This window comes from Amblyomma americanum, chromosome 9 (genome assembly GCF_052857255.1).
Source record: "Amblyomma americanum isolate KBUSLIRL-KWMA chromosome 9, ASM5285725v1, whole genome shotgun sequence".
Lineage (NCBI taxonomy): Eukaryota > Metazoa > Arthropoda > Arachnida > Ixodida > Ixodidae > Amblyomma > Amblyomma americanum.
In genome coordinates, this window is record NC_135505.1 from 47,435,979 (window position 1) to 47,446,915 (window position 10,937).

Sequence of the window (10,937 nt, forward strand, 5' to 3'; positions counted from 1 at the left end):
GTCAACCGTGGGCGCCTCCCGTCAAAGGACATCGTGCTGAAAGAGCGAAGAGAGGACCTTCAGAGGATGATTACCGTTTAAAGACACGTAAGTTATTAATTTACTCACCCATGCAAGGTAGGATGGCTAGGGAAATCAGCTGTCCATTGCACCTGTCGGTTTGCCGTAATGGCGGGTGTTTCGGCGACTACTTTCGAAACTTCCTAAAAACAGTATGTTCGAAATAGAAAATCTTGCCAGGAAAATACTCTCAGCCGCGGCGGATGTCAGTTCACTGGGAAATCCTACAGATTAGCTAGCTCATAACCTCAGATTTAATTGCATTAGCTCGCTCTGAAGGTTGTGGATTTCACAAGGTTACTTTGCCTACCTCAGCCTCCCTCCGAATCGCACTATCACCTTTTGGCTTTCTTTATTGTTCCCTGGTCGGGCTTAAACGCCTTTGGTTTCCACAATGTGGTGATTAAAAGCCCCTTCATGTTTTGTGGTGAACGATTGATGCCACAATCTGGCCTATGCAGCTTTCATGAACGCGTGGACGGATGGAATATGTTTTGTTTCTGGATTCACAATGTTTTACGCACACAAAAGAAGCGTGATCTATCCCCGCCTTTGCGACGAGCACGTTCGCGCGGCTCATGTAACCCTTAACATACCCCACCGTATTCGTCTCAGCTACCGGCGCAAATGGAACTGACGACAGGCGCTACCCAAAGCGTGCCGTCAAGGAGGTCAGCTACGCTGAGGATGGTGAAGACAGCAGCCAGGATTCGTCCGGCCAGCCCTCCTGTGAGTGTGCGGGTTCCCGGACCCATCTCCACGAAGTGCTAGGGCGGCATTTCTGGACCAACCGGAGCACACACCATGCATTACTGCGGGCTATTTTTGGACCAAAGGGAGCAGAATTGCGTCGGCCGGCGCTCTTTGACTGTTACGAAAAAGAGAGCGACACAGTAAGACTATTTCAGGCGAAAATGGAGACAAGGCAGGCTTTTGTCTTGGGTTTTTATGCTAGAAACGTACTTTTCCAGCTGAATTTCCAGCTGAAATGGCATTTTCAGGCTGCGGAAGAGATTCTCCAGCTTGGAAATTTTCCAGCTGGAAACACGAACTGCCTCAGGTGGACATGATTTCTGGATCGATAATCCAGCTGGAAACAAGCGTAATTCATGCGGCAATATTAAAGCTCGAACTTTGATTTTTTTTACTCGTGAGTTCTACGAGCTAATTTCTTTGGCAAATCTTAAGTACGGACGCAATCACGCAGTTTTTAGCCAAGTTCTCGCCGATTCTCGCTGAAAGAGAGTCAGTCTGGAGACATATATTATAGGTCAATAAAGCGAATATAAGAGCGAGATCGCGATACTCCGGCCAGGAATCAGGAGAGCTTTGAGCGACGGTATGGGCGTAAGTTTTGAAACATCGCTTAATTACTAGGGATTATACATGGTTTGATGTTTTAGTGTGCTGGGGACTGCAGTTTGGTTTTTGTTCTCTTTAATAGAATGTAGTAAATGGCACTTGATTGGTTTGCAGCATGTTTGTTTTTCAGCGCAGAATAGTAGCATTCCGTGAAAGCTGCTCGATGCACGCGACTCTATGCCACAAGCCAGGCTTACAACTATCCTGGGGTGTAATGCAGCCTCGCCCGAGAAGTCTTCCAGCGGGTCCCGCTACCCGAGACGCCAGCGAAAAGAGGTCAGCTACGTGGAATACGAGGAAAACTCGGACGAGGAATACCTGTGTGAGTTGGCTGCGAAAGCCGATTCCTGGCTTCCAACACGAGGATGGGAAATGCACACGCCATTGTAAATGAGTCTTTTAGTATAGCTGGTAAGCTATACTGGCAGCTGGTAGCTGGTATATGAAACGCAGAGCGGCTTGCCTACAGCGTCGGGAGCTCTTAGCACAAATCTGCTTGGCTATTTACACGCTTCACTTTCGGGAGTGGCCAGTTGGGCAACTTCTTAAACGGTTAATATATGACGCACAGGAGTGCTGTGATGAATTTATTTTTATCATGACCTTGTGAGCCTTGGACACTCAGACATGCATATTTCACGCGCAGTTTGATTCCTCTCCAGTCAGCGAGCATTGCATATAAAATCACAATGGGCATTTAAACGCCCTTGGATATGCTGTGGACGTTCAGGATGTCTGCAGGACGTCTGCAGAACGTCCAAGGAATGTCCAGTGTCCATTGAGGTGTCGGAATCCTCATATATTTTTTTTTTCCTAAACCATGTTCTGGGTAATCTGCTTCCAGTTTGAGATGACTGCTGTATCGACCATCGCGGCGACTGCCCCAAACACGAACCATTGACCCATGCCAAGGACGCAGAGGTGAGTGCAAAGCACGCAAACTTGATGAATCTGAAAAGCTGTCTTCAGACCACGTTCGCATCTGCCTGGTCTCGGCCGGCACATAGTGATCCGGAGAAAAATAGGAAATCTAATTTGCCGAGCGGAGATAGTGGTGCGTAGCGTCAGGGCGTGCCTTCTTCCTATTGTGGTTATTAACTCCGGCAATTCTCTTTCCCTTCTTTCACCGCCTTTTTCATTCTATTCCTGACTGCGTGGTTCCGGTTCCCACCTTGGTCGAGACTGTTCACTGCGCATTTCCATTAGACACCACCCGGCCTTCTATTCATTATTTCATCACAGTGCAAAGACTCCTTGATTCATGCAAACGCAAATGAAGAAAGTTTTTCTAGTCCAAAACTTCAGCTCCACAGAATATGGGAAGTGTGGTTTGTGGGTTTCCAGTGCTGTGGAAAAGGGTAGCCAATGACATTGCAGGCGGCCTCAAAACGGCCACGCTGTTCGCAGGTGGGTGACAAGGACGCGCTGCGCGCCAACAAGACCCTCCCCGAGGGCCTGTCCATCCGCCGTTCTATCATCAAAGGGTCTCTAGTACGGCGTGTTCACCCTGAAACCACTGCCTAAGAGGGTCTACTTTGGTCCTTACGAGGGCGTCAAAATGGAGGACAACGGAGAGGGCAACGGCTACATCTGGGAGGTGCATCGACAACAGAACCCCTTTAGAACCATTGAGGCATTGGTTAGGGAACTTGTCTTCCATGTTCTTTAGGACAGCAGTTAAATAGTTACCAACAAGAAATATTTTCACTCATTGGCTTGCTGCCATCAGGTATGATCAAAAGGAACTTTCCAGTGAGTAGTCTAACTCTTTCTACCTTCCAGGATAAACCTACATATCGCCTGATATACCACCGAAATGCTCAATTCGAAGCTCCCTCGACATGCTCTTGCATTTATTTATTCATTGAATACTGTGGACATGCGGTATGTCCAAGCAGAAGAGGAAAATACATAGATGGGAAAAAGCAAACCAAGTACGACAGTACCGAACAATATATGTGCCACAAAATAAGCGATGCAAAAGTAAATTTCTAAATGCGGTTACAGCACAGCTACTAAGCCAGCAGTGAAGATATCAAGAATGGTTAGAAAGCAACGGAGGCTCTTTCGGTGGAACATTCCATTCAAGAACAGTTGTTGGAAGAAAAGAAATCTTGTATGTGTTTGTGCGTGCAAAAATAGTTTTCAGGCTAAGGGTACACGCTTATGGCGCTAGGCTCGTCTAGAATCACTAGCGATGTGATTTGCGGGTCGAATACCAGGTCGATAATGAAGGAAGTTGAGGTGGGCTTTCTTTCTTCTATCTGCAAGTGGTTCTGAGTCTGCAGTTTCAACATGGCAGAAGGAGAATCTAGGCGCCTGTAGCGGTTTAAAATAAAGCGAGCCGCAAGACGTTGCATTTTTTTTCTAGTTTATGGCTGTCGTCTGTCGTGTAGGGTTCCCATACTATGCAGGAATATTCGAGATTTGGCTTTACAATGCCCCTATTCGAGCAAAAGCAAGTAAGACAAGATATGAACTCTCCTCTCGTTTTGGTTTTGTTATGTGAGGTTTTAATTGGGGGAAAAATAAGTTATCCCCGATTAACCGCGGCTGACACGGTTCAAAACCGCCCGGACCCTATCCCGTGATCGCCAGCGCTACCGAGCGCACGCCGACCATGGCGGGCCTTGCTCTGTGAGGGAACAAAGGAAGGACACTCTGGCTAACACAAAAAAGGCATTTACTGCTACAGCAACAATAACGTAAGCTAGCAACAAAACACGCTAAGGAATCGAGATCGTCCGACTCACCAGCAAGGTTACGAGCGAATGTTCGCCCGCGCTAGGCGCAGCTAGGGGAGATACTCCGAGGCCGGAAAGAACGAGCTGGCAGGAGAATGTTCCCGACACGAGGCCACGCCCCGCTGGCGGAGGGCGGAGCGCCGCGTCGAATTCCCGAGCCGAAGATCGAACGCTTTGCCCCCTGCGCGTGCAGCAATTACGCCGTCCGTGGCGTTCGTTTCGCTGCGACGCCGGTGCCCTCAATTTAAAGTAACTAGAAATTAGGGAGGACCCATCGCGGTAACCAAACCAAAGGGGAGAAATCCTCACAGTTAATATGTAGGTACACCTGCGACACAAACAATGCTGTTGCAGTATTTATATTCAGGAAGGGCAGGAAGGGGGGGGGGGGGGGCGGCAGAAGCTCGGTGTTGCAGCACGAAAATGTTACAACAGGATGGAGTTGCATTATTGAAAAAAAAATATATACTGACTTACTTTTCGCTCCCCTCCCGGACGAAGAAGTGTCGATGAGAGGTGGATCCGCGGCCCCGTGTGGTAGCATATGCATGCATTGGGCTTGTTAGTTTATTCCCTCTGCGCCGTCAAATAATGAGGCTGACATGCTCTTCCCTCCTCCTTTCATTCGCTTCGACACAGAGGTAATGCCACCCGACACGAGCGTATCCACACGGGCGAGCATCCCTTCGTGTGCCACAAGGGCTTCACACGGCAAGCACATCTAAACCTCCACCAGCTGGTCCACTCGGGGGAAAGGCCGCACGAGTGCCCCGAGTGCGGGCGGCGCTTCAGCCAGGCGCCTAACCTGGCTACTCACCGCAGGGTGCAGTACTGTGTGGACGGCGGGCTACATCCCACCTGCGTCCCCGCTGCGGAAAGGGGTTCACCCAGAAGGGCCACCTCAACAGACACCTGACTAAGCACACGGGGGAGAGGCCCCACGCCTGCTCACACTGCGGCAAGAGGTTCACTGAACGGGTTTATGCCCAGAGACGTGAGAGGGTGGTGCATCACCGCCAATACCAGCTGCGCTGCCCGCACTGCCTGAAAGGCTTTGTGGCCATGGCCGTTATGAGAGCCCACGTGCGCGCATGCCGCGGCTCCGCTAGGGATAACCAGTCACAGTGCAGCGAGGAGTGAGGGACTCAGTGCAGGTGGAGGCACACAGGAGGGAGGGAGGAAGTACGCCTGTCGTAGCGCCTACATGAAGGAAGTGTAAAACAAACACAGAAAGGAAAAGCCAAGGCAGTCATTCTAAGCAGTAGCTCGCTAAGAACTCGGAACAAGACTTCGCCCAGGACGCACAACCAAATTAAGCGACGTCGAGGGCGAAAAGCAGTTTGCTTTGAACGAACATTTCAGTCAGGTGAAGAATAAGATGAAAAACGGGCACGAGACCTTCTTGAATGTAAGCTGTCAGTCAACCGTGACTGCTTAACTTCTTCCTCCTGGTGCTTTTGAATTCAGTGCGATGACGCCTCGCGGGCACATCGCGGGCACACTCATAGCTGCTTGGGCGTCCGGCGACTCTAAGCGCCTTAATGCTTTTTGTCCTTGTTCATTAACTGACGCTAGTGTGTTCGCTATTGTCCTGTTGTCGCCGTTGTTCTGCTTGAAAAGCAGTGCTTAATGCTGCTGTCATTGTTTTATTAAAAGGTGCAGTTCTGCGCGCGACAAAAAGTAAAGGGGAGCAAGCAGAATAATTCATCTTTCGCCATTTTCAAAGTTCACTGTTGTGTTATTTCACACTTGCTTAGAAAGTGTCTCACGATGCGGTTATCACATTAGTTTCATTGCACTGCCCGCTTCTATTTGCATTTCACAATGCAACTTAGTTCCACAAGTTTGGCATTTTACTTATTTCTTCTGTTTATTATTACTGTTTATGGTAACATTTTCTGAGGTGCATATTGTGTTTGCGTCTCCAACCCATCCTGTAATGTCCCTGTAACCAGCAGTATCAATAAAAAGTAAAAGTAGTAAGTGGTTTTTAATTAAAATAATAATAAAAAGGAAGGAAAAGATTTTTGCTGTGTGTGTGAAAAACTTTATTTCAGGCAGGAAGCTTGAGGTAGTCGAAGCAACCTCTCGCAATCTCTAGGTGGGCTCCTCATTACAGGAGCCCATTGGCGACCGCCGCGACTCGGGCTCGGTGGACCAGGGCCTTCTGGCTTGCTAGGTCCGAGCAGCCGAGCAGGGCTGCCTCCCAGTCCTCCCGGGTGGGGTTGGGTTTGGGGGCGAGGTTCGGGGTTGACTGGCATGCCCACACCATGTGAAAGATGTCCGAAGACTTCTCCGCACAGTGTGGGCATTCTCCTGTACAGGCAGGATCAAACTGTTTTAAAACTGCCGGGCACAGCAGCGTTTTGGTGTAAAGGCGGAGAAGTGTGCGTTCCTCCACCTTTGTGAGGCCCTTACAAGGCTTGTGATAAATTGCATGGCCGAATTGGAATAATTCAGTAATTTCTCGAAAAGTGAGGGCCGGATTGGGTTCGGGATCCGTATCCAAAGGGTCTGAAGGCGTTGCCCGGAGAGTGAGCGCGCGGGCGGCGGCGTCTGCCGTTTCATTGCCTTCGAGGCCCATATGAGCTGGAGCCCATACAATCGTTCGAGACGCGGGGGCCCCGAGGTAGTTACTGTTTTGAAGGATGCGATGCGCAAAGAGAGGAATTTACCCCTGTTTAATATTTCTGCAGGCCCCTCTCGAGCCGGTGACGATCACTCGCGACTCCTGGTCTGCGGCGGCTAACGCGATGGCAACTTCTTCCGCATGTGTTATGTCTTGAGCTCGGAACGTTAGGCCATTCACCACGATTTTTTGGTGGACGACTGCGGCCGTGTACCACCCCCCATGGTGAGGGCCTGAGGCGTCCACGTAGAAGATGCCATGTTTGTTCCCATAGTGACGGGTCAGTGCCTCCGCCCGCGCAAGGCGCCTGCCACTGTGGTCGTCACGTGTCATGTTGGCCGGAAGAGGGCGTACGTGCAGGGCGTATCTCCAGATTTCAGGAATGCGTACGCGCTCTTCCGTAAGTGTTGGGTGGTGGATGTGTAGTCGGGCTAATAGGCGGCGTCCCGACGGCGTTTTTGAAAGCCTTGTGTATTGATTTGTCAAGTGCGCCTCCCGGAGCTCCGCGAATGTGTTAACCATCCCCAGGCCCATGAGACGCTGGTTGGATGTGGTGATCGGGAGATCGAGGGCACGCTTGTACATCTTTCTGAGAATCACTTCGAGGGCGTTCTCATCAAACTTGCGCAGGTGGAGGTAAGGAGTCGAGTAGAGGACTCGACTGGTCATGAATGCATGCGCCAGCCGGAAAGCGTCTCTGCACCGTAACCCCCCGCGTTTGTTGGAAACCCGGCGGACCATCCGGCCCACCTGGTCCCCCACCTTGCGCAGTTTTGCTAGTGTGGTATCAGCCCGTCGATGTTTGTGGATAAGGAGACCAAGTACTCTAATCTCATCGTGTTCGGGTATCGGGCCGCTGGCCAGAGATAGTTCCATTTTGGTGGCGCACTGAAGCGACGGGCGAATGTGCACAAATTCGGATTTGGACGGTGAGCACTGAAGGGCGCAGCGGCGGGTGTAAGCGTTTACGATCTCCGCCGCTTGCTGCAGGTTGGCCTCAATGTCTCCAACCGATCCGTGTTTGGCCCAGATGGTTATGTCATCGGCGTACAGCGCGTGCTGGATGCCTTCGACCTTCGCCAGCTGAGCCGGGAGTTTCATCATGGCCAGATTGAAAAGTAATGGCGAGAGGACCGCACCCTGTGGGGTTCCTCTCGTTCCCAGTTTATATGGGCCGTGTTCTTCGTCTTGTATTCGGATGAAACTTCGTCGATCCGAGAGAAATTGCTTGATGTACTGAAACGTGTTATGTCCACAGTTCGTTTGGGAGAGATGTTGCAGGATGATTTCGTGTGTGACATTGTCGAAAGCCCCCTTCAAGTCAAGGGCGAGTACTGCCTTATCGTTGAAGGGATATTCGACAGGGTTGAGAATTTCTCGGTCGAGTTGAAGCAGAACATCTTGAGCGGACCTCTGCGGGCGGAAACCGAACATGGTGTCTGCGAATGTATGTTCATTTTCCAGAAACCCAGACAGCCTATCCCGCACCATGGTCTCCATCAGCTTTCCCGCGCAAGACGTGAGGGAGATGGGGCGGAGGTTGTCTGTGTTTATGGCTTTGCCGGCTTTCGGAATGAAAGTTACCAGGGCGGTCTTGCATTCAATTGGTAGAGGTGCCTCACCAAGCCAGATTGAGTTGATGAAAGCGAGGAGGGTTTCGTAGGCGGGATCAGGAAGATTAGCAAGCATTTTCACAGTTATCTTGTCCCTGCTCGGTGCCGTTCCTCGTTTCATTTTAGCTAGGGCCGCCTTGAGGTCATGCAACTGGAACGGTTGATCCAGATTCGCGTTCTCTGAACCTGCATACGAGAATGCGGGTCCTCCGGGGTCCTGCTTAGTGCAAAGATACTGGTCGCGCAGTTTGCATGCTAATTTTGATGTATTTCCATCGAAGTTATGAATAGCTCGTTGGAGATATTTTTGTGTCTCGGCGCGGGTTTGAGTAGGGTCAATTAGGGCGCGGAAAAGGCGCCACGTGCTCCGGCTCGACATTTGTCTGGCCGCCGTGTTGCAGCGGTCTACCGAGTTCGAGTCTGCGAGTTGGGCCGCGTACTCTGCCGCTCGCTGGGTGAGCTCGGCGATACGAATTTTGAGCTTTCTGTTACGTTTTTGGCGGCGCCATCTGCGGACGAGGCTGTGCCGCGCCTCCCAGAGGTGCAGAAGGTGGTTGTCCACCTCCGGAGTGGCCTCCGAGAGCTGAATTTGTGTTTCCACCAAACGAAGGTGTGTAACCAATCCTTGTGCCCACGCGTGGTAGCCTTGTTCGTGGATAGACGCCGAATTGATGTAGTTTTGCCGGAACTTATTCCAGTCTGGAAGCCGAGCTTGTGCGTGGGGTTTTGCCAATGGTTTAGTGCTTACGGTGGTATTGATAAGGCAGTGGTCACTACCAAGGGTTTCCTCGGTGTTGATCCATTCTGCGTGTACAATTTTTTTGGTAAAAGTGAGATCCGGACATGTATCCCGGGTCACGGAATTACCCAGCCGCGTTGGATATGCAGGGTCAGTGTGAAGAGTCAGGCCCAGCGTGGACGCGAGTTCCGCTAGCTTGCGTCCCCGCTTCTCTTCACGCACGTATCCCCATAGTGTACTGTGGGCGTTGAAATCGCCCACAATCACCAGGGGGTCCCTGCCCGCAGCCTTTAGAGCGCGGCGAAAGAGTGCTGCGAACGTTACATTTTTGAGTTTGGGGGAACAGTATATGTTGAGTACGTGGAGTGGTGCATCTTGTTTCTTGAGCGGAAGAAGTGTCACCATCGCAGAGGAATATTCTGTGTAAAGTTCCAAGTCAACTAGATTAGCCGTATAACTTTATGCACGCAGACGCAGGAAGAGGGGTCCTGCTGAAAGGGGATGTAATTTGTGAGGGTGACGCCACTCCCTGGCTCCTGGAGGGCAACCACCGCGGGAAGAGAATCGAAAGTTGAAAGGTAAAGTCGGAGATCCGCCCTCTTTGCGCGAGAACGGAAGCCCCGACAGTTCCACTGGACAATTTGGACGGGGGTGGCCGAATTGGTTCTTGGGGAGCGCCTGATCTTAGGGCTGCTCGCCATGGTCATTTAGATTGAGGAGGGGTTGTACTGACACTGCTCCGGAGCCAACACTCGCAGGAAGGGGGGTATCCTCCATACCAGAGAGTGAGCAGTTGTCGTCGGCTACCTCGGGGGTGCGTCTAGAAGTTTTGTGAGGGCGGCCGGATAAGGGATCGCCGGGCCTGCGCGAGGAGCGCAAGGAATTCGCAATTTGTTGGGCAATCATCGCGGGGATTGTCTCTTGCAATTTGGAGATGGCGTTTACCATCATTGAAATTTGATTTTCTATAGCGGCGAATCGGGCCTCTGTGGCCCCGAGGCGGGCCTCGAATGCGGCCTCCAAACTTGTTACCGCCTCGGGTACCACGAGCTCACTCTCCATTACCTCAGCCGCGGGAGGCGAGGGGGGAGAAGACTGGTTGATTTTAGATTCCAATTCGTTAATTTTCTTTAGTAGCATCTCATTTTGAGCCCTGAGTGATGCTATTTGATCTTGCTCGGCGCTATGCGCCCTTGGAAAGGGAGTGGAAAGGGGGGAGAGAGAAGCAGCCCCACCCGAACCGCTCACCTGGTGGCCATTTTTGACTGCGTTGACCCAGGCCCTGGTATCACCGCGCGTTTCTGTCGACTGTTTCGCCAGTCCGCCGTGTGGTGGCTACACCTTGGATGGTTGTTTTGCAGCACATCCGGTAGGTGGGTTCTCGGTGTTGGAGATTTCCCGGCCATGCTGATCGCCGGGAGGCCCAAGATAGCGGCTTTTCTTCTTGGACGCCGTTTTTTTCTTTTTCGTCTTGGGTGTGCGGAATTTTGCTGCACAGTCACGAGAGTTGGTGGCATGGGAGCCACCGCGCAGAGAACACCGGGGAACACAGTTGTGAGGAGCCCGCACCCCCTCCACTAGCGGAGCTTGGAATCCGCAGAGTCCACAGGTGTTCGATGGCAGGTTTGGACACGCATCAGCGCGATGCCCGACGACCCCACACTGGCCGCACGCCGGGATAGTTTTGTAGTAGTTTCTCACAGAGACGACCATGTTGTCATAATGTACGTAACGGGGCTTCTCCTTACCCGCGAAAGTGATGCGTGCTTTGTTGGATGTCCCGAACTTCC

The 10,937-nt window shown here is 51.5% G+C and overlaps 1 long non-coding RNA gene across 1 annotated transcript; it reads left to right on the forward strand.

The window, feature by feature from the left end:
• The first annotated feature begins 1,382 nt into the window (after positions 1 to 1,382).
• On the forward strand, positions 1,383 to 5,146 carry LOC144104216 (uncharacterized). The gene is made up of 3 exons (XR_013308462.1): positions 1,383 to 1,744; positions 2,267 to 2,343; positions 4,806 to 5,146. It is a non-coding gene; the product is annotated as an uncharacterized LOC144104216 (long non-coding RNA).
• Positions 5,147 to 10,937: the final 5,791 nt, after the last annotated feature.